The sequence below is a fragment of the Bos indicus x Bos taurus genome, chromosome 16 (genome assembly GCF_003369695.1).
Source record: "Bos indicus x Bos taurus breed Angus x Brahman F1 hybrid chromosome 16, Bos_hybrid_MaternalHap_v2.0, whole genome shotgun sequence".
Lineage (NCBI taxonomy): Eukaryota > Metazoa > Chordata > Mammalia > Artiodactyla > Bovidae > Bos > Bos indicus x Bos taurus.
In genome coordinates, this window is record NC_040091.1 from 21,182,559 (window position 1) to 21,206,913 (window position 24,355).

Sequence of the window (24,355 nt, forward strand, 5' to 3'; positions counted from 1 at the left end):
GAATGATTTTCAAATCAAAGAGGTCAGCAGTTGCCAGAGTAGCACATGTGTAATGAACCATATTTTACTTTCATCATCACTTCATCAGATGAGTAAATAGAGACAAGATCCCCAAGGTCAGCAAAAGGAGATGGTGAAACCGGTCTCTAGTTCTTTCTGCCCTTCCTGGATGGGGGCTGCCATCAGCACCCTCACCATAGCTGGGTTTTGTTTTTTTTTTTTTCTATTTTTTTGGCGTAGAAGTGTTTGACTGAAAATGAAGCCAGAGCATTGGCAGCAGCCCCCCGCCCCCACCAGAAGTGCTCAGGGCTGTCTTCCAATGAGGCTGGAAATATAAACAGAAGAGCTAGTTTGCCTGGGGGCCCCTTGCAAGAGCCCTTATTCGCTACTGCTCCCTTTGCTTTGGGGGTGGGGGAGGTAGGGAGGGCGATGCTTTGGTTGAATCTCACCCAAAAAGCTGTTTTTTTAGCCGAAGATGGAAAATTATAAAAGCAAAGATGTGAAATGAAGCTCTTCGGTGAGTGTTGTCAGTGGAAGAAGTCACCCCCAGCATAGACGAAGTCGCTCCAAGATTCCCATCCACACTGGAGCAGGGCCCCTGACTCCCCGCAGCACCGGCTCTGGCGGGACTGATAAAGGGACTGGTCTTAAGCACTTGGTTTTGCTTGAACACTGAAGTCAGTAGACAGGTTTCTTTCTCTGTGCAAATTCAGAGTTTTTCTTTACTACCTTCACATGCCACTGTGTCCTGTACTGGACACTTGTCATAGGAACTGAATCCAAAGGATGATGTTCCATCATTTCAAAGTTTGGTGGTGGTGGTGGAGGGGGTCATACATACAACAGACCTTGGTTATGCTACTATTTTGTGGAGTGGATTTTGTTTCATGAGTGAATTTGGTCTCTACATTCCCTTTTCTGATTCGGTTTTGGCATCAAGTTTATACTGCCTGCCTGAGTGAGTTGGGATATTTCTCCAATACTTTCTTTTGGATAGTCTGCATGGTTTAGAATGATGTATTTCCTAAAAGTCTAGGGAGATTCTTCTGTACAACTTCCTGGGACTAGTATTTCTTTTGTGGGACATTTCATAGGGATATTATTTTTAAATTATTTATATGCATTATCATCCTTCTAGTTTCTTTTTTCCCCATTCTTTTTTTTTTTATTAATAGTTTTTTTTTTTTTTTAGGTTGATTTACAATGCTTTGTTAGTCTCTGGTATACAGCAAAGTGATTCAGTTTTATATATGTATATATATTCTTTTCCATTATAGTTTATTACAGGATATTGAATATAGTTCCCTGTGCTATACAGTAGGATCTTGTTGTTGTTTATCCAGTCTACATATAATAGTTTGCATCTGCTAATCCGAAACTCCCAACTCAACTCCCCCACAACCCCAAATATGGAACGCTTTGTGAATTTGCATTCACAACGAGACCATGCAAATCTTCTCTGTGTTGTTCCCACTTTAGTATATGTGCTGCCAAAGTGAGCACTCCCCATTCTTAATGGAAGTACTATTTGCATATGGTGAAATGCACAGGTCTTACGTGTGCAGAAAGGGATGCCTTCAACAAAATCTTGAAGCAGAGGAGAGAGGAGTAACTTGCCTTTGGTGAAACAGCTAGTGTTTAGGGAAAGGAGTCAGGGTTAGGAAGAGGAGGATGAAAGACACCGACTCCTGCTCCCAACATAATGGTAAGATCATCATCATATACTGTCTCTAGTTTTCTTAGAAGTGCAGATCTTTAATGGGCTTTCCTTTTCAAGCTCTGGTGGTATATGGAGCTATGAGGTGCTTTTTCTCTTTTGATACCTCACCTCAATTATTAAAAAATATTTATTTTTATTTATTTGGCTGCGTCAGGCCTTCACTGTGGCATGTGGGATCTAAGTCCCTGACCAGGGATAGAACCTGGACCCCCTGCACTGGGAGCACAGAGTCTTAGCCACTGGGCCACCAGGGAAATCCCCTTCATCTCAGTTTTTGGAAATTAATATCTATGGAGACTAGGAGGTTGTCACGTGACACAAGTCTACTGTGTACATTATTTTCAGAGTCTTCTTGGAAATAATTGGGGTTTTGAATTAAACACTAGATGGTTAGGAAAGGTTTCAGGAAAGAATAGAAAGCAAAAGGAAAGACAGTTCCCAGTCAGGAAATACTGACAGAGCCTTGGAAATGTGGATGCTGCCCTGGGATATTACAGAAGAGCAGTGGAGCTGGATTTATGCTCTAAACAGAGGCTCAGTGGGAAGCTTAGAAGCACAGACACACTCCCGTTTAGACAGGATAGCCCACTGCTGCTTTGTTAATTAGAATCCTCCTGGGATTTGTAAGCGATGTTTTAGGCAGGTCAAAACTGCAAGACAGCAAAGTGTGTGCCTTTAAAGAAAATGTACCATCTATTGTCAATATGAATCTACATTGAATAAAGCACAGGAACATTTGGAAATGCAGAGATGTTGCTTGTGTAACCTTCAGAGGTCCCTTTTATGTTTGATGGGGAAGCAGGTGACGTGGGGGAGGGAGTCACAGGCCTTCGTTGTCACACAGGCTCCTCTTGGCTGCACAGGCAGTAAGAAGTGGCAGCCCTTACATAAACTGTTTATCCCTTTGACCATAATATCTGGAAGTTTTTTTGCTGAAGAATTTTAACACAGCTACATGCCAGATTTGGTGATATGTTCTATGAGTCAGGTTTCAAGGAGTTAGAAGCTGCAACAGAATTAACCACAAGCTTCTGAAGAACTTTCCATGAAACACATTTTCAAGGAAAAACTGTTGCCTTTGGATTTCCCCACCTTAAAAGGTAGAGCGTAAACACACACTGACCAGAGAGTACCACATTCTGGAGCCTCCCAGAAATTGTGAAATAACACAAGAATGCCTTCCCTCCACCCTTCATTTCTGCCTCACAGAGTTTGTCATGCATGGCAATTTTATGGTGGTGTGACAGTTCTGTAGAGATGAGATAAAGGGAAAATTTATTTAAGATTAATTTGAATGGTATAAAGTAATTCATGGGGTGCCCCATCCCTCATCCAAAACATCTTGATTCATTTTTAAAAAATGAAAAAAGGAATTTTGTAGCAGAAGTGTTTTGAGTGCACTGGGTGTGTGTCTTATTTTTTGATGACCGTGGATTGTCACTTATTATTTTGTAGGGTTAGAAGTTATAACCTTTTTCATCTAGACAATTAAAATTGCTCTGTTTGTTGGAATAGAATCAGAATAACTTGAGGTGGGGAAAGCATCAGTGGGTATGTGGTCTGTTTGCCAAGCTGAGAAATGCAGGTATGTTAAATACTGTGTGTGTTATAAACAAGATTGTATGTAAATGGATCTCTCTCACCTTATGAAATGAAGTCCTAAAAGTTGTACCACTTACTGGCTATATTGTTGTTCGGTCACTGAGTCATGTGTGAACTGCAGCATGCCAAGCTTCCCTGTCTTTCACTATCTTCCTCAGTTTCCTCAAACTCATGTTTATTGAGTCAGTGATGTAATCAAACCATCTCATCCTCTGTCACCTTTTTCTCCTTCTCTCAGTCTTTCCGAGCATCAGGGTCTTTTCTGATGAGTCAGGTCTTCGCATCAGGTGGCCAAAGTATTGGAGCTTCAGCTTCAGCATCAGTCCTACCCTAGATAAATTATGGAATCCTCCTGAACCTTAGTGTTCTCATCTGCAAAATGGGAACAAAAAGAGTGTCTACCTTGTCGAGTTTTTGTGAAGTTTAAAGGAGAGAATGTGGGTAGGAATCTGATCTACTGCTTTTATTATCGGTAACTTATATATTAAAGGCAGATTTAGAGGCAGTGTACCTACTGTGCATTTGCTTCACCTCATTCATCCTTAAGCTTAGGGACTGTGACAGTCCTTCACATCCCTAGGGTCTGGCTAAAAAGGAACAGAAGGCAAAACTCAAATCTGTTGGTTAAAAGGCAACTTGGAGGATGACCTGAGGGGCTTCAGGGAAGCCAAGGAAACAGATCAGAGTTGGCTACAGATGCTTCGGGGCCCCGGGAGGTATCATTCTTAGGACTGATGATGCTGTGGTCTCATAGACCCCCTGAGAGGGCTTGGGTTCTGTGCATTGTAACCTGAAGGATCCTTCTCTATGGTGAGGTGGGAATCAGGATTTGGGTTTTATAATCCACTTACCAGTGCTTTCTGGTTACCAGCTCTGAGCCTCGATTTCCTTATCTGAAGAGTGGGATATGTTCCTCAAAAGTTGTTTCTAGGGGATAGATCAGCTTGTGTAAGCAAGTGCTTGCTATCTCAGTGACCTCTGAGGAGGTGTGGTGGATACATTCTTCTTCAGTGACAGTGTCAGAAAGGCTGTCACTAAACAGAGAGCAAAAAATGAGTGTTGGGGAGGATATGGAGGAAAGGGAACTCCCATGCGCTGTCTGAGGGAATGTAAAGTGGTGCAGCTCCTGCAGAAAATAGTATGGAGATTCCTACAAAATTTCAAAACAGATTCAGCAGTTTCACTTCTGGATACTTATCTAAAGAAAGTGAAAATTCTCATTTGAAAAGATATATGTGCCCTGCATGTTCTTAGCAACATTATTCACAATAGCTAAGACAAGGAAGCTATCTAAGTGTCCATGGATAGATTAATAGATAAAGAAGGTGTAGTATACATATATATATTTACACACATGCATGTAATGGAATGGGAGAAGGCAATGGCACCCCACTCCAGTACTCTTGCCTGGAAAATCCCATGGACAGAAGAGCCTGGTGGGCTGCAGTCCATGGGGTCACGAAGAGTCAGACGTGACTGAGCGACTTCACTTTCACTTTTCACTTTCATGCACTGGAGAAGGAAATGGCAACCCATTCCAGTGTTCTTGCCTGGAGAATCCCAGGGATGGCAGAGCCTGGTGGGCTGCCGTCTATGGGGTCACACAGAGTCGGACACAACTGAAGCGACTTAACAGCAGCATGCAATGGAATAGTCAGTTCAGTTCAGTTCAGTCGCTCAGTCATGTCCGACTCTGCGACCTCATGAATCGAATCACGCAAGGCATCCCTGTCCATCACCAACTCCCGGAGTTCACGAAACCTCACGTCCATTGAGTCGGTGATGCCATCCAGCCATCTCATCCTCTGTCATCCCCTTTTCCTCCTGCCGCCAATCCCTCCCAGCATCAGAGTCTTTTCCAATGAGTCAACTCTTCGCATGAGGTGGCCAAAGTACTGGAGTTTCAGCTGTAGCATCATTCCTTCCAAAGAAATCCCAGGGCTGATCTCCTTCAGAATGGACTGGTTGGATCTCCTTGCAGTCCAAGGGACTCTCAAGAGTCTTCTCCAACACCACAGTTCAAAAGCATCAATTCTTCGGCATTCATTACTCAGCCATAAAAAGAAGAAAATCTTGCCATTTGTGACAACATGAATGGACCTAGAGGGTATTATGCTAAGTGAAATAAGTCAGAGAAAGACAAATACCATATGGTCTCACTTATACATGGTATCTAAAACACAAAACAAGTGAACAAATAACAAAACAGAAAATGACTCATAGATTCAGAGAACAGACAGGTGGTTGCCAGAGGAGAGGGGGTGGAAAGATAAGTAAAATAGGTGAGGGAGACCAAGAGGTAAGGACTACCAGTTATTATAAAATAAATAAGTCTTGGATATAATTTACAGCATAGGGAATAGAGTCAATTATACTATAATAACTTTGTGTGGTGACAGGTGGTAGTAAGACTTAACATGGTGATCATTTTTCAATGTGTAAAAATACTGAATCACCGTTGTACACCTGAAACTAATAATATTTTAAGTCAATTACACTTCAGTGTAAAAAAGCCATTAACAAAGAATAAGCATAAATACAGTCATACCACCTTGCACTATGGATTAGTTTGCATTTAACAAAACCCTTTCACATACATCATCATATTTGAGCCTGACCAGAGCCCTGTAAAGTGGTCACGAGCTCTAAAGACACTGCTAAGTCGCTTCAGTCATGTCCGACTCTGTGCAACCCCATAGACGGCAGCCCACCAGGCTCCCCCGTCCCTGGGATTCTCCAGGCAAGAACACTGGAGTGGGTTGCCATTTCCTTCTCCAATGCATGAAAGTGAAAAGTGAAAGTGAAGTTGCTCAGTCGTGTCCGACTCTTAGCGACCCCATGGACTGCAGCCTACCAGGCTCCTCTGTCCATGGGATTTTCCAGGCAAGAGTACTGGAGTGGGGTGCCATTGCCTTCTCCATCTAAAGGTACGGAGAGATCTAAAACAACACAGTTTCAGAGGCAAATGGGAGTTCTTACTAAGAAGTTGTAGCCCTGTGTATTGGACTTCCCAATGTCTCAGATGATAAAGAATCCACCTGCCAATGCAGGAGACTGGGATTCAGTCCCTGGGTGGGGAAGATCCTCTGGAGGAGGGAATGGCAACCCACTCCAGTATTCTTCCCTGGAGAATTCCATGGATGGAGGAGCCAGGCAGGCTACAGTCCATGGGGTCAAAAAGAATCAGACACAATTGAGCGACTAACACTTTCACTCTCACATAGACCCTTCATCCCTTTAACCAGATCAGAGAGTTTTTTACTGAAGGTTTTTTAACACAACCACAAGGCAAGATGCGGAGAAGGCAATGGCACCCCACTCCAGTACTCCTGGCCTGGAAAATCCCATGGACGGAGGAGCCTGGTAGGCTGCAGTCCATGGGGTCGCTGAGGGTCAGACTCGACTGAGCGACTTCACTTTCACTTTTCACTTTCCTGCATTGGAGAAGGAAATGGCAACCCACTCCAGTGTTCTTGTCTGGAGAATCCCAGGGATGGGGGAGCCTGGTGAGCTGCCGTCTATGGGGTCACACACAGTCAGACACGACTGAAGTGATTTAGCAGCAGCAACAAGGCAAGATGAAGACCAGTCTCCTCACTCAGTTGCAGCAACTTAGTTACAACCGACAGCATTGAATCAGGAGCTAGAAACTCTCACACACACATCATGTGCTTGGCTGGTAAGGAGCCAAGGTGAAGGGGCAATAACACAGACACATCACACCTTCAAAACCTAAATGAGGCTTTTCAGAAGCTCAACCTCTGAACCCTCAGTGTTGTGTTTCCTTCCCTGTATATACTCTTTGAGGAAAACAGAAGATTCAAGAGGCTGGAAGCCAGACCTGTCCAATGAGCCTGAGCACAGTGTCACAAGTTGTCAGGATGGTCACACTTCAAAGGGCATCTGCTTCTGTCATCTCTCCTTGTCCGGAGACTTTGGCTGTTCCCAGTCAGAAGTTTCTGACTCCTTCTGTAGATGGTTCTGACACTTGGAGATGGCTCATCATTTACTGAGCTTTGGCTGTTCTTTTGGAACTTTCCGCCTTGAAGAACTTCAGCATGAGCCCTTATTGGGAAGAAAGGGCCACGGAGCAGTAGAAAGAGTGTGGAGTTGGGGCCAGATAGACTTAGTTTGCAATTTTCAGCCACTGCTCTAACTGCATGCATGAGTGACTTGCCTGCTCTAAACCTCTCTCTTCATTTGTACAACGGGAGGTGGATTCTGGCTCATAGCAGGCACTGTTCTTATATGAGAGCATCTAAATGAAATGTCACTGAAGTAAGAAATGAGATCATATCCAAGAAAGCATGTTGTAAACTGCATGTTAATGACTTTTAATAGTAAAATCACCAGAAATCTTCTTTTACACCTGATTTTATGTGAGTTATCCAATGGGTCAGGAAATCTAATAAGTCCATTGGATTGGGTTCATAGGGTTCTGATACTAATAGTTATCCACTGAGTAGGAGAAATGGAGCCAAGGACTGTGCTTGTTTGTTTGACTCTAAAGGAAGAGAAAATACCTTCCATCCACAAGGTCTCAGATTCTCCTGTAGTTTTGACCTATGTGACTTTTTCTTTAGGAGAGTCTTCCTGACATCAGACTCAGAGACTGGATGCTGCCTTTCCTGTCTGCTCTCAGTGGTCAGTTACAATATAAACTTAAATTTCTTGAGCAGTGGCTGTGTTCATAGTCATTACGTTAGTTAATTCTTAGAGCGATTCTTACAAGCAAGAGTGAGTATTATTACACAAAAATTAATCTGAGTCCTTGCGCTCATCTATCAGGTAAAATCTAAGAGAGAACTGTCATACACAAGAGTGTTGTTGCGCCTAAAGAAGGGAGAGGTTGCTTCTGCTCTGAAAGAGCTGGAAATTCCTCTAAAAAGAGGACAAATTGGGCCAGACCTTCAAGAATGAGTAGAATTTGCCAAATGTAAAGGGTTTCTAGGTGAAGGATTCATGTGGCTTGGGTGTGGTGGTGTGTCAGCATTTGGCATGTTTGGAGATCAGAAGTCAGATGGTGCATTTAGCGCTTGGGGCCGAGTCAGCTGTGGTGAGGGAGTGTGGGCAGGGGACAGGGCAGCAGAGATGACGGTGTGCCCACAAAGCTAGGAACGCAGGTTGGGGTCCTAGGGGACAAAGCAAGACGTGTCTTGGAGTTGTCTCTTCATTTGAAAATTGTCAGGGCTTTTCACTGGGTAGGGGTTAAGAGAGAGAAAAGGATGGCTGAGAAGAAAAGTGGGTTTTCCTTGTACCACGGTGTCTTGACAAGCTAGAAAAGGCCAGCCAATCCCCGTGACCTTATGGGTAGGGAGTGACTCTCCCAGCCTTAGAGCCTAGTCCCAGCCCAGTGTTCTTGTAGATACCAGGGAACTGAGCCCAGGCAATGGCACCCCACTCTAGTACTCTGGCCTGGAAAATCCCATGGATGGAGGAGCCTGGTGGGCTGCAGTCCATGGGGTCGCTAAGAGTCAGACACGACTGAGCGACTTCACTTTCACTTTTCACTTTCATGCATTGGAGAAGGAAATGGCAACCCACTCCAGTGCTCTTGCCTGGAGAATCCCAGGGACGGGGGAGCCTGGTGGGCTGCCGTCTATGGGGTTGCACAGAGTCGGACATGACTGAAGCGACTTAGCAGCAGCAGCAGGAAGATCCCTAAAGAGATCTTCCTAGAGGTCACACTGCCGAGTCCTCTTCAGGCTGACATCTTCAGAGCCCCGCCCACATTGCGCTGTAAGTTGCTCTGCGGTTCGAATAGCCACTGTCCAAGGCCTGCGCCACTTGTGCATTGCACTTCCCTTCACTCACGCTAGACTTGGGAGGAAAGCTGGTCAGATGGCAGTCTGGGCAAATACGACTGAGTCCATGCTGACTGTCTCTCCATATGTCAGGCTCATAAGACGCTTTTGGGATTCTAGGATTCTTCTGAGGCATAGTTTATGTTGCCATGAAGTTCGTGTGTCTGTCTGTGCACCCATTATGCGTACTGCAGCATTCCTCCTATCAGGGTTATCCTTTATGGAGGACAGCGTAGCTTAGAAGGCCCACCAAGAGCAAGATGTGTCTGTCCTATGTGAGATTAGAAGCTCTGGTTAGACTCATGAGCCTGAGCTTATTAGACACATGTGCAATTATAGTAGAGCTATGCTCAGTCACTCAGTCGTGTTGCCATACCATGGACTATAGCCCGCCAGGCTCATTTGTCCATGGGATTCTCCAGGCAAGAATACTGGAGTGGGTTGCCATGCCCTCCTCCAGGGGATCTTCCCAACTCAGGGATCGAACCTGAGCCTCTTGCCTCTTCTGCATTGGCAGATGGGTTCTTTACTACTAGTGCCACCTGGTAAGCCCCTAGTAAAGAGATAGAGAAGGCATATTTACCTCTGAGAGCTCCCTAGCTTCCTTCCTGCAATGAACAAGGAGTAATTAATATATGATAAATTGATTTCAAGAAAGCAATTAGCTGGTCTTTGTATAAGTCTGTCTGTGTTTGGGCTGCACTGATTGCCTGTTCAAGGCAGAATGACTTACGTGAGGCCATCCTGAGGGAAGAGAGGTCAGCTGATCCCCTATATTCAGAGAAAAAATTTTACAAATGCAGCAAAAGTCTGAGTAATTGTGGAATTACTTTATACACCAAAAAGTGATTTTGTCATAGTGGCTGATGGCCAAAAAGCATCACTGAGTCTTTCATTCATTTTTTAATATTGCTTTTTTAATTTTTATTTTTTGCTGTGCCATATGGCTTATGGGGCCTTAGTTCCCTGATGAGGGATCAAAACCATGCCCCCTCCTGCGGTGGGAACACAGAGTCCCAATCACTGGACCTACAGGAAGTCCCTCTGAGTCTTATGCCCACTGCTTCAGGTGGCCCTAGGGGTAAATAACCGACCTGCCCATGCAAGAGACATAGAAGATGCAAGTTTGATCCCTGGGTCAGGAAGACCCCCTGGAGGAGGGAATGGTAACCCACTCCAGTATTCTTGCCTGGAGAATCCCATGGACAGAGGACTCTGGCAGGCTGCAGTCCATGGGGTTGCACAGAGTCTGACAGGACTGAAGCGACTTAGCACACATGCACACACGCAGTTGCCTGTGGTCCTGTCTCTCCCTCATCCACTGTGGAAGACAGAGATGTCCCAAAGACATCTTAATCCCCCGCTGAAACATGAGGGAAACTGCTCCCTTCTTCCCTCTGGAATTTTAGTATCATTCTCAAAGTGCTAGTTCCAGGGAAGGTCACTCACTGTACGTCATGATCCCCGAGGTAGCTGCCTGAGCATAAGTCCCGTTCTCCGTCTTGGTCCCTTCTAAGCACTGCCCCTCTCAGGCTGCTGGACACGTAGTACCCTTGGCACCAGAGCAGCCCTTCACAATAACAATGAAAACCGTTCTTACCAGAGAGGATCAGAGCCGGTGGAAGAGATGGTGTGTTTATTCTAATGTTTCCATATCTCTTCAAGGTGGAATACCATGAAGGCCTCAGAACTGGTCTCCCCAGCCTTCACTCAAGAATGCATTGTCTAAGAGCTTGTGCGGCTCCGTAAACTGATTTATATCTTACAGGAGGGGGCGGGTCCTGAGCCTGGTGTCAGAGGTTAGCACCAAGGGTCCCCAGACTTATTTAAATGAGACTGTCTGGCCTCTAAACTATGGTTTCCTCAACAGTAGAATAGAGATAACACTACCTAGTTTATGGAGTTATCAGGCTCATAATGTATGTGAAAGTACATTGTAGGGCATAAAATCCTAGGAAGACGTTACAGCTTGTGGTTTACGCTGGTCGTCATCATTGAGAAAAGGATTCATCTCCATGGTGATATTTATTGAGAACTTATTATGTACCGGGAGGCGTTGGGGAGGGACAGGTTTCAGTCCCTGTACTCATGAGACTTACGAAGGCTCGTCCCTCCAATATAGAGGCAATGTTTCGAGGGCCCGACCTCCCGATGTCAGTCCAAGGGGCAGCTTGTCACAAAGCTCTAAAAAGGAGCTCTCCTATAGGTGAAATAGATGTGTGCAGACCTCTTCCTGACCCTCGGGGTCTCTAGTCAAGTGCTATAGTCAAGCAGCAACATGACTGCTTTCCCCGAGGAGAGTTCCTGGGGTGTCTAAGAGTCCTTGAAAGGAATTGTGAAGTGCTAGGGTTAGACCTCTTCTGGCAGCAGTTGCCCTCAGGACACTGTCACATGCTCTGTTGTGCATTGTGTGCGTTCTTTACTGGTGATCTTCCTGTCTGTGTGCAGAAAAAAGCCCAATTAATTTATTCCAGTGAGATTATGAAACTGGCTATTTTCTCAGTTTTCTGACATGTAGAAATCTTTCTTATATGTTGTCTAGGCTTTAAGAATAGTCTAATGAAGCCAATGGAATATGACAAGAAATGGAATATGGTCAGGGACATAATAGACACACCCCAACCTGGTAAAAGTTATTCCCTTGATTTTAGGGCATCCTTGAGTGAAAAGTGAAAAGTGAAAAGTGAAGTCACTCAGTCGTGTCCGACTCTTTGTGACCCCGTGGACTGTAGCCTACCAGGCTCCTCTGTCCATGGGATTCTCCAGGAAAGAATACTGGAGTGGGTTGCCATATGTAAAGCCCATGCTGATGTTATGGAAAGGTTCCATCTCTCTCCCTGAGTTTGCTGCTTATTTTATTCTGGTTATGCATGTGTGTGTACATCACTACGGTGCCCTGGGAGTTCTATTTGCTTCCACTCTAACATATTTAAGAAGCACTGGCTTATTCAAAGGGGCTTCCCTGGTGGCTCAGGTGGTAAAGAGTCTGCCTGTGATGATAGAGATCCAGGTTCAATTCCTGGGTCAGGAAAATCCCCTGGAGAAGGGAATGGCAACCCACTCCAGTATTCTTGCCTGGAGAATTCCATGGACAGAGGAGCCTGCTGGGTTGCTGTCCATGGAGTCACAAGTAGCTGGACACGACTGAGTGACTTTCAAAAAGCTTTTGAAGCTTACTCAACAAGTTCTTCTTTAAAGGATAGTTGGTAAATGCTTTTTTAAGATGTGTAGGCCAGCCCTTGGCTTAGAACTAAATAAAGGTGTTGGTCTGTGCCATCTACACATCCACCTTTGAGAAAAGAGAGTGGGGAGAGCTTCAGAAAGTGCCTGAGTTTTGACCCCTACCACCAAGACTTTGTCTTTCCTTTTTATAAGTTTATTATTTTTAAATACTATTTATTTGTTTCTGGCTGCCCTGGGTCTTTGCTGCTATGTGTGGGCTTTCTCTAGTTGCAGCGAGCAGGGGCTACTCTCTAGTCATGTGCAAGAGCTTCTCTTGTCGTGGAGCATGGGCTCTAGGGTGAACCAGCTTCAGCAGTTGTGATGCTCGGGCTTAGTTGCCCTGTGGCACATGGAATCTTCCTGGATCAGGGGTCAAACCCGAGTGCCTGCATTGGCAGGTGGATTCTTAGCCACTGGACCATCAAGAAGTCCACCACTAAGGCTTCTGAAGGCTTAGAAAGATAATAGAGCTGTAAGACAGAGCTAAAGCTTCCCCAAAGAGAAGAAACTTTTTTTTTTTCCTTAAGAATTCTCTTTCCATTTTCAAAATGGCAGTGCCCTTTTCCTTTGCTGGGGTGTAAAGTGACTTGGGACCAATTGGATTCACTCTGTGGAGGTCCCGCCTACTACTGTGTAACCAGTTTTCTTTCCCAGTGTCCCTTCGAGCGTATGAAACTGTGTACATGTTATACCTCTATACACCAAAGTCATGAGATTGAAGCTAGATGGCAGGGCTTGCTGTCAGATAATTAAATAAAAATAAGACACTCAAACATTTCAAGGTACTTAGCTGTGGTCTAGTTCTGCCTTGGAGATGCTCACTTTAAAAGCTGTGTTTTCTCTTCTTGCAAATGGTGGCTCGACCTTGAACGAAAGCTGCTTAGCACCCAAATGCATAAGAATTCTTAAAACAAGCATAACACCTGCGGCTCCATTCCAGAACTCGGTCATGCCACAGTTCATCTGGATTCCTATAATTCCTGTATGTTCCCATATCTTAATTGCCCATAGCTGTGTTGCCAGTACAAACAGGATGGGGGAAGAGTCCACGCCCTTAGTGAATACATCTACCAACCCTGAGAAAGCTCCATCTTTTGAAACTCTGGTATTCTTTGTAAGGTACTGAATGACCATCTACTGAAATGCTAATAAAGATATCTGATAACTAAAAATTCCTTTCAAGCAATTCTTACTCCCTACCATCTTTCTAGTCAAGATTCAAGACTGGCATTTAGCAGAATAGTTCTGATTTTAAGACTCTGTCCTCTGCAAAATGAATACACAGGTTCACCAAATCAGATTTCACATCCATCTGAGCATGTTTGAAATGAGTAGTTAAATCAAATAAATACATATTGAATAGGGGCATACTGTACAATTTGCACACAAAAAAGCCTCAGGGTATGAAACATAAGATAATGACATCTGTAAAATAGAGGTTGTGTGGAAAAGACTGAAGACTTATAATTTATTATGCACTCAAAACACATAGGAAAAAATGAGTAGAAAGGTTAAAAGAGAGAGAAAATGAGAATAATTCACTGTTGGGATGCATTAATAAAAGCATAAGTTCTACCATAAGGAAGGTGATAATTCTACTCTATTCTGACTTGAGAATTATGTTTAAGGGTCCAGTTTTAAAATTGGAGCAGAGAGGAGACCATCCATGGAGGTAAAAGGCTGTCATAATAAAAAGAAATAGGAATGTTTGCTTAGAAAAGAACAGACATGGGGGCAAGGAGACATGAAATCTGGCCTCACAATTTCTGAGTAGGGTCAAGTGGAAAAGGAAGTGAATCATCTTTTGCGGCAGCACCAGCCCCAGTAGACAGACCTTGGAGGTAAGCAGATCTCAGTCCAGCATAGGGAAGAACTCTTTGTACAGCGGGAGCTGTCAGACTCAGCAGGTCATCTGCCTGAGCTTTGAGGTCTCTGTCACTGAAAGAGTTCTAGAAGATACTGTCTTGTCTCGAACAAGACACTGCAGCAAGAGGGAATTAGATCCCAGGAACATGGAGAGAGCACATAATAGACGCCAGGCAAGCCCTTTATGTGTTCTCATTTCTAAGTGCAATGAAGTTTCAGGGAGAATCAACGTTAGCTGTATTTTCTTTCCTTTTCAAATGAGATAATCCAGACCATCTCTTCCTCTTCACATGTCCTCACTCCCAAGTCATGAATTTAATACATCAGCAATCATAGCCTGTCCCACTTGGTGAAGTTGGTAAATAGCTTGCAATCCTAGCAGGGTGTGCTTATTAGCTTAGCTCCAGGGCAGAGCAGCAAACCAGCACAGTGTCTCCAAGTAATTAGGTGATTGCCTGACAAAGAAGTCAGGCCACAAGCAAGAGGCTTACAGACAACACAGAGACACGAGCTCCCAGTACAAGACACGCAATGACCATTATATGCATCACCACTATAATTTTAGGAAGATTAGAGAAAGATTTGCAAGCTAATAAGAGCCACTACACCCATTAAGCATGTCAAACAGTCCACACCAATCATCACAGAGCTCCAGGGAAAGTGCAGAGTTTCTGAAAAGGGGAATGTCTGTTTGTTCTGGGTTAGGAAAGCTCTCTACAGGGATGAGCCAGAATGTCCAACAGGGTACATTTTCGTCTTTATTTTGCCAATGTTTTGTGTAATTCTGGCAAGATTTTACTCATTTCTCAATCTGCAAAAGAAGCTTAAAAATAAAAGGTGCCTCTCATCCATGAAGAGATTAAGGGTGAGATCCTACATTTCCAAGTTTACTTTGTTAGTGGAATCAATGCTTATTTTTTTACAAAATTTTAAAAAATATTTATTTATTTATTTGGCTGCGCCAGGCTTTAGTTGTGGCACATGTGACCTTTGATTTTCGTTGCAGCATGCAGGATCTTTAGGTGTGGCATGTGGGATCTAATTCCCGGATCAGGGATTGGACCTGGGTCCCCTGCATTTGGGAGTGCAGAGGGTCTTAGCCACTGGCTGCCAATTGCCTTCTTTTTGTTAACCATGTTGTGGCCATTGCTGGGTTCTGGAATGGCTGTGTGGCTAGCTATGTCTTGAGGTCATTGGCCTCTTTAAAGGCCATTTGGTTCAGTTCAGTTGCTCAGTCATGTCCGACTCTTTGCAACCCCATGGACTGTAGTACACCAGGCTTCTCTGTCCATCACCATCTCCTGAAGCTTGCTGGAACTCATGTCCATCGAGTCATGACTGCTTTGCCCCCCATTTTTTAGAGGAAAAAAAAAAGCACAGATTGAAGAGAAATAAGAAGAGAGAGAAAAAGTGGAGCAATGGAAGGAGAGAAGACAAGGAGGGAGAAAGAAAAAAAAAGAGTTTTATGAATTTAAAGATGAGACAATGGCAGGGAAGAGTGACTCTGATCACTTAGTCCAACCAGGAGGAGAGCCTCCCACCATGACGTCATCCCTAAGGAGTGTGTCCCGTTCTTGGTCCACCTGCCTGCACAAGTGGATCCAGGTGCCCTCTCCATACACAATCCTGAGCACGATGAGAAACGTAGAGAAATCGAAATGGAATAGGTGTCTCCATGTAAGTGGAGTTTTATGAAGGTGATGGAAACTTTGGAGTCGAAGCTAGGAACCCTGTCATAGTTCAGTAAAACCAACCACCCTGGGCTGGCATCATTGTGATTTTTACTTTCTTTCTTTTTTTGGCCCTGTGTAAGAAGGGGCCCAAACAGTTCTGCTGACAGTGTGCATAGTCTCAAATAGTAGCTAGATGAGGGCCAAGTCACATACACTGATGCTGATACAGTTAGACTCCAGACTTCCAGCAGCATGACAGGTCTGACACCATCTGCCTCTCCAAGACACCCAGTTTCCATCAAAAGTGCTCCAGGGCTGGGTTACACTTAATAGGAGGGATGGCCAGGGAGAAAATCAGCAACCGCTGGTGATGGGCTGTTTATTCCTCAGTCATTTTGTATTAAATTGCTGTGACTTGAGTGTCAGCAGTGCTTGGGCTGTGGTAGTGAAATCAAATACATCTCCCATGTGCCAAGACAAATTGGAGAAAACCCCCGAACACAATTGTCTTGGTTTCTTGCTGGCCGTGTCTGTGTGCACACAAACAGCAGCTCATTCTTGCCCTCTGGCCCTGTGGCGGGTTGCTTGTCTTGCTGCACCCCAGAGGATGTCTAAGGAACCCCAGACTACTTCTCTCAAAGCTGGGGACATCAGGAACAAGGAGTCCTGATCAAGCGCTGTTGAAAGTCCATGCAGATGACTGCAGAGCTTCAGGGAACGTATCGTTATTTCTGGAAAGAGGGATGAGAAGTTTGATCTGTTTACTTGAGGAGCTTGGGGATGGGAACCAGTGGATGCTTCCCAGGCTCGAGGCATCATGCATATCTTTATGGGGGTGCAAAAGATCGTGGGCCATCCTGACCTTAGCACTGTGTCTTTTATGGGGGAACTTTTGCACTGAGCATACCACAGATCGCTGTATCAGGGCCATTCTTCTAAGGACCATCAATGAAGATACTAGGCTTTGCATTCAAGTTTCTGGAGCTTTTAATAAGTCAAACAGTTGTACAGGAGTTGCTTCCTTGTGCCTGTTTTTGCTACAATACTCCAGTGAGTTTTGGTATTTCTGCCTGGGGTTGGATTCATGTCTTTGACTCATGGGACTCCTTTGTGCAGAAGGCAAGATATTGTGGTGAAAAGCCAGAGCTTTTGATTGACAGGCCAGCCTTACCTTGACCTTAGCCAGAAGTTATTTCACTCTCCTTGCTTTTGATTTCTTTATCTGTGAAATGGGGATGGAAACACCTCCTTAGCAGAAATGAAGCATGTGAAGCTATTAGAAAATGGGAGAGGGTTGTAAGATAAAATTCTGAGGCTGAGTTGAGACTGTTCTTTTCAGGGGAATGGGGAAATGGGCGTATTTTATTCATCCCTAACTAGTTCATGAGATTGAAGGGAGGGGAAGCCTAGCCAAGTTGATTATAGTCTATAATGAACTCATAAATTGTAGTCTAGGGCGTTCACGCATGTGTGCGTAGTCACTAAGTTGTATCTGACTCTTTACAACCCATGGACTGTAGCCTGCCGGGCTCCTCTGTCCATGGAATTTCCCAGGCAAGAATACAAGAGCAGATTGTCATTTCCACATCCAGGGGATCTTCCTGACCCAGGGATCAAACCTGAGTCTCTTATACCATCTTCTGCATTGGCAGATGAGTTCTTTACCATTAGCACCAACTGGGAAGCCCATGGTTTGTTTCATGGTCCTCAAACTTTAGGGTACATAAGAATTGCATAGGAGTTTGTTAAAATGCAGAGCATTGAGCATTACCCCATGCCCACTCATGAGAAACCCTGCTATAGAATAGGATCTGTACATCCACACTAAACAACAGGGCCCTAGGATGCTCTGTAAGCCTCTTACAACTTCTCCCCTACAAAGGAATCTAGCTTGTATTTAAAATTCAGTAATGTACACCTTTGATACCATATATTAAATAGATAACTAATGAGAACCTGCTGTATTGCACAGGAAACTCTACTTAAATGATCTGGGGTGACCGAAACGGGAAGGAAATCCAAAAAAGAGGAGATACATGTATATGTACACCTGATTCACTTGGCTATACAGCAGAAACTAACACAGCATTGTTAAGCAATTATATCCCAATAAAAATAAAACATAAAATGAAATTCAGGTAACTAGTGAGTGCTTTGGGGAGTAAGACGAACAGAACCTCTGGGCCTCTAACAATCCTTCATTCCCATGTTGTTGTTCAGTCGCTAAGTCGTGTCTGACTCTTTGTGACCCCATGGATTGCAGCATGCCAGGTTCCTCTGTCCTCCGCTGTCTCCTGGAGCTTGCTCAGGTTCATGTCCACTGAGTTGGTGACGCCATCCAACCATCTCATCCTCTGCTGCTGCTCCTCCTTTTGCCTTGAAACTTTCGCAGTATCAGGGTCTTTCCCAATGAGTTGGCTCTTCTCGTCAGGTGGCCAAATTACTGGAGCTTCAGCTTCAGTATCAGTCCTTCCAGTGAATATTCAGGGTTGATTTCCTTTACCTGGGATAGAGGCCCCAGTCTAAGTCTTCTCCAACACCACAGCATCAATTCTTTGGCTCTCAGCCTTCTTTATGGTCCAACTCTCATATCCATACATGACTACTGGAAAAACCATAGTTTTGACTATAGGGACTTTTGTCAGCAAAGTGATGTCTTGTTTTTTAATATGCTATCTAGGTTTGTTGTAACTTTCTTCCAAAGAGCAAGTGTCTTTTAATTTCACGGGTGGCACTAGTGGTAAAGAACCTGCCTGCCAGTGCAGGAGACATAAAAGATGTGAGCTCAATCCCTGTGTCAGGAAGATCCCCTGGAGAAGGAAATGGCAATCCACTCCAGTGTTCTTGCCTGGAAAATCCCATGGACAGAGGAGCCTGGCAGGCTATACAGTCCATGGGGTCGCAAAGAGTCAGACATGGCTGAAGCGACTGAGTATGATGCCTGTCTTTTACCTTTCAGTGTGAACTACTGCCCTCTGACTTATCCTAGAAATCCCCCACGGACATTGAGACCAGTGCCAGTTTCCCTTGGGGGTTCTGTGAGTGCCAGCTTCAAGAGAGCAGTTTGTAGAAATTAAGGTCTCTTTCTTCTTCTTTGCCTCTGCTAATCTGCTTGCTTTGTTAAATAGCACTGGCCTCTCCAGCTAGTACCTTTTAGCACAGTGGTTCTTAAACTTTGATGGTGCATCAGGCTTTCTTGGATAATTTGCACTTATCCCAGGTTTCCAGGTGAGGCAGATGCTCTGGTCCAATACCACACTTCCAGAACCACTGCTTTAATAAATGCAACAAATACTCAGGGATACTTGACCCACAATTCCAATGTCTGTCACACACTTTTCTCCCACTAGTTCTGTGGTGTAAGCAGCTCAATGGGGAATAGACAACAGATAGAGATGATTGAAGCATTTCCCCCCTAAAGGCTGAACTCTGGATGTCCTTAGGTATTTCTTTCAGGCTCCAAATCTCCTCTTTCTGCCAGAGCTCCTCACATATTGGTGACATTGTAAGACCTTTCTTTGGTTTGTGTTTTTCACTACCTTATTTGTTAAACAGTTCTAATCTGAGCATCGTAACGGGAGGTGGAGTTGTTTGATGCAGAGGGTGTTTGGTGGGAGGATAGAATTCTCTTGTCATCCTTTCTGATGGTCAGGGTTGAGCACTACAGGTAAATATTAAAGTCTGGTGGTGGGGAGCCTGTGAGTATAGTGGTGACTGTCATTCCTCTCTGCAGTGGGCAGGAACTGAAAACCCAGAGTCCTTGATAAACTGCCCCAGGACACTTTTCTCCTTCTCCTCTAATTCAGTTAGGTGGTAAGTTTTCTCTCTCTGTGGGACATTTAAGGAAGGTCCAAGGATCACTTAGCCCCTTTGTTGCAGGATGGAAAAGGGGATAGGAAGGGACCTTTTTTGAGAGGAAATTTGTTCTAAACCCAGTTCTCGAATGTTCCTTCTGCTCATTTGTGTGATCCTGACAACCTGAGTCAGTACATATGAAATAGGGGATTATTTACCTTGTTATATAGATGAAGAAATAGGTTCTGAAAAGCTAAATGCTGTCTTTGTTGCCACATAGATAAGACTTTTTTGATTTGGGGTTAAAATTCAGGTGGCCTTAAAGGACCCCCTGCATACAGATCCTGTAATTATATGGGACTGTGGCAGGACTCGGTCCCTGCTGCTACTGAGTTGTGTCTGATTGTGCTGTTGCATTGCCAGCCTTGGGTGACACAGCTGCCCCCATGCCCTATCTGAGATGCTTCGGGTATGGGTGCCTGACATCGGCTTTCTGAGGGGCAGGGGACAGCGGGCCCAGCACCAATTCTTGGGACGCTAGGAGTATGGAAGGGTGGCAGAGCTCAGGAGTAAGGCTCCATGGCCCTACTCCAGCCCCGTTGTCCCAGTAGATGTCACATTCGAAGCCTGAATTCAAAGGTGAAATGATCAGGGGTTCAAGATGGCAACCACAGACTATCAGATTCCACTGTAAGCCTTTTCTGAGCTTGGGAACTGGTACAACTGCCATGACCACATGCCCATGAAGCCATCCCTGGGTCACGGGAAACCGAAGGACTCTTAAGTGAAGATTGCTGACCACGGAGTGCTAACATGGGGAGGAGACAATTTACAATGAGTTGATTAGTTATTTGGAACCGATGACAAGTCAACCTAGAATGCATGAAAGTAGCTTGTGATCAGACGCTACCACTGGGCATTCTGTACACCAGTGGTCCCCAGCCTTTTTGGCACCAGGGACTGATTTCGTGGAAGACAGTTCTTCCAAGGGCTGGAGGGTGGGGAGAGCAGGGATGGTTTGGGGTTTATTCAAACTCGTTACATTTATTGTGTGCTTTATTTCTAAGGTGCTAGACTTTAGGAATCAGTAGTTAGACTTCCTCCTTTTTTTTCTCCTCTGTCTATTCCCCTAAGCGGGATTTAGCAGGGATTTGAGGTGAGGGGAACACCATTCATTGGGTGACATTCTGGAATCTCCTATGTGCAAGCCTTTTAAAGACAGGAAGGTGCATGGGATGGCGAGGGGTGAGGAGGGAGGGGAGGTACGGTAGGGGAGCAGAACCAGTTTGGTGGTCTGAAATCCACAGAGCTGGCAGAAAGTGCATTTGACAGAACCAAAAAAAAGTGGGTCAGACATCTAGAGGAGAGTGCCAACTAGGATATGCGAGGGCAAGTTGGCAAAGGTCAAACCCAGTCACTGAATACCTCGCAATGGGGTAGAAGCTGAGTTGAAATACCAGAGGCCTTTAGAGAGAGCTCCCATTCCAAAGGGGGACACAAGTCCTTGCAGAAGGTGGAGAAAAAAGCTGCATCCCTCCCAGGCCAGATGGGTGGATCAAGCCATTAAATACGAGCATGGGAAAGGAGCCCCAGCACCAGGCTAGGTATAGAGGAGCTATGTTCAGCTCTCTGTACATTGCCTCTGAGAGCTTCTATGAGGTAAGGTCAGGATCATGAGCTGGGTCTAAGCAATTCGCTGTGACTTTTAGTTTTTCCTCCAGTGCAGACGTATTTGGGAAGTTGCTCAAGTACCTTAGCCAGGCTATGGGCTGGTCACCCATAGCAGAGGACAGCTGGGGACAGCTGGGACCGACCCTTAGAAGTGGTAGTCAGTTCTTGAAGTTACCAGTCTTTATCCAATGAGCTCCTGCTCTTGGATGCTGCAGCAGGGGTTTGGGAAAGGCTGCTGTGTCCTGCTGGCTTGGTCCCTTCGCAGAGTCATGGGTCCAAAGCCCAGGCACTGGCGGGGAGGGAAGGGGTGCCCAACTGTCATTTCACCTCCTCCGTGAACAGCTTCGACTTATAAAACGAGCACCAGATATGTGGATTTGTATTATCAGGCAGTCAAAATAGCTAACACGGTTATCATGGCCAGAGGGGAGGAGGGCTGACTGCCAGCTTATAGAAGAGAACAACGTACTTAACTCTCCAGCGACGCCCATAAATATTTGCAAACACCCCTTCAAAGCTCGAAAGCCTAGGACCGGACCATTGGATGATTTGCTTAGAAAAAGGAGAAACAAAATTGACCTCCTTGTCTGAAGCGGCCGTAAAAAGCAAGTGTGTGTACGGGCAGATGACCAGAAAGGGAAAAAAAAATGTTCAAAGTTTAATAAACACAAAAGAGAATAAAAATAAATCTCAAGAGCGCTTATTTACAAACTTGATGGAAGGATAAGATTGGGGCGGCCGGGTGTGAACGCTGCATGTCTGTGGAAGTAGCGTAGGCCCCCGGGGTGGGGGGGGGTGGTTTCCACTGAAAGGAAGGGGGAAACCAGCAAGATTGTTTACTCTTTCTAATGACAGGAAACCCACTGAAGCAGCCTTGCCCTTTCAGGATGCTCTTTCCAAGCATGTTTGAAGCTTCTGCTCTCTGATGGGGAGGCCATGAGAAGATAAATGGAGAAACTAGGCCCGCGGAAGGTTCTGGCCAACCTGGAGAGTGTGTGAAGCCATCCTTCCAGGCCTCTCTGCCTGGATTCCCAGCCTATTTTCAGCTGAGCTGTCAGGATGGGACCAGCCTGTTCTGGGCCGGTCCCATCCTGGGCTGGTCATGTTCCAGCAGAAAGGTTGATTTCTTCATTTTTTTTTTTTTACACAGGTGGTTGGATTTTTAATGGTACTATCTGCTGCACTTCACATTTCAATCTTAAAACAACCAAAAATGTCAGTAGGCATTGCTTTTTTGCCAAAGGCAGATGCTACAGCAATGTAAATCCAAACTATAGCAAATTTGGATTTGGGGGCTGTGGCCAACATCACTGCAGATTCTAGGAAGGATCCCTCACTGGTAACTGAATGACATTTTGGTTCATCTCAGTATCTCACTCACAAATGATCTTACACGGGGCATGGACAAGTAATGTCGGCACAGCTATCTTTTCAAACTGTTGTGCTGGGGGCTCCCATGACCTTTCTGCCTGGGTGAATGTTTGTCTTCCTGAAACTGTCCAGCAAATGTTTCAGAGTAGTGATGCAGTGCATCAGCCCTGTGTCTATGCAAATGCATTCTTTTCTCTGAAACTTGAATGGTTTAGATGAGGTTTGTTTGATTGTTTCTGAGACTTTGGATCTACAAAGTTTCAGTCCACACAGTCCTTTGTGAAGCAGTCATCAAGCAGAGCATGGTTTTAAATGTATCACTTCCCCATGAGCTGCTTTTTGAGAGTCATGGGACATGGGGAAAGGATGGAGAAAAGCCTCTGTGAGGGGAAAAAGTGCAGAGCTCTTCAGATGATGAAATGCTGGTGTGTTCCTAGCATTCGGTTTTTCAGTGTAATCATCCCAGAGCAAGGATTTCCCAGGAAATCATGAAAGGTATTTATTTCTATTTTAAGATCAGCAAGATGGTACATTTATTTAATAAGAAGCTAGTCTTGCCAATAACCAGATGCTTAAGTCTTTCAAAACTGTTGATGACCGACTATGCAAACAGTGGATATTTGCTGAACTTCATGTGTGCAGACTTCCGTTCTAGTAGGTGCAGAAAAATATATGAAAAATACTGTCAGTCCTCAGGATTCTTAAAATTTCATTGGGAGAACAAAATAAGCAAGCATAATAGCAAAATAATAAAAAACATTTGTAAGTAGACTGTAGCCCTCCAGGCTCCTCTATCCATGGAATTCTCCAGGCAAGAATACTGGAATGGGTAGCCATTTCCTCCTCCAGGGGATCTTCCCGATCCAGGGATTGAACCCGGGTCTCCCCCATTGCAGGCAGATTCTTTACCATCTGGGCCACCAGGGAAGCTCCCCCCCACCCCGCCCCCGCCAAAAAAAAGAAAACATTTGTAAGGGGCAATAAAAACTGAGAATGATTACGTTGTAACGACGTGACATAATTGAGGAGCGGTAGAACAACATCGAACCATCAGAGTTGGATGCTACATTCCAGAATAATGAAAGTAAGTTTGCAGGAGATTTTCAAAGAGTATTGTAGGAATATACCTATTCTACCTATACTATAGAAACATACCTGTAACAGCTAGCCTGCCCAGTGTAGATACTTAATAAATGGGTGTTGTATAGGAAGTATGGGGATAGAATTCAGACTTGGTTTGGTTTTGTTTTAACCCTGAGTTATATATCCAAAGGCAAAGACAGGTTACCTCAAAATAACAGCAAAATTCTAGCAGCCCATGAACTTGAAATTGTTGTGGGCTGTCTGCAAATCTGTGTTTTTCATGGCTCAGAACAGAAGGCATTGAGGTTGATTCTTTCTCTTCATTCGCTAGGGTTCCCTCCCACCAGTGAACCTTTATGCCGAATAAAGAATTTTAAGACTGGGCCTGGTATCACCACCATGGGTGTATTTTCATTCAACAGTCCTTACCCTAACTTCACTAGAGGGTGTATTTGGTCCTATGTGTGTCAAAGACCAAATTATAGAAGCCAGAAAAGATGCAGTCCATGAACCTGGAGAGAGTAGAGTGTTTGGGTGCCAAAATTTCA

The 24,355-nt window shown here is 44.7% G+C and overlaps 1 protein-coding gene across 5 annotated transcripts in view; it reads left to right on the plus strand.

Annotated features, from left to right (window-relative positions):
* TGFB2 (transforming growth factor beta 2) overlaps window positions 1-24,355 on the plus strand; it is a 94,594-nt gene that overhangs the window by 32,592 nt on the left and 37,647 nt on the right. The gene's annotated exons all lie outside the window — the stretch shown is intronic.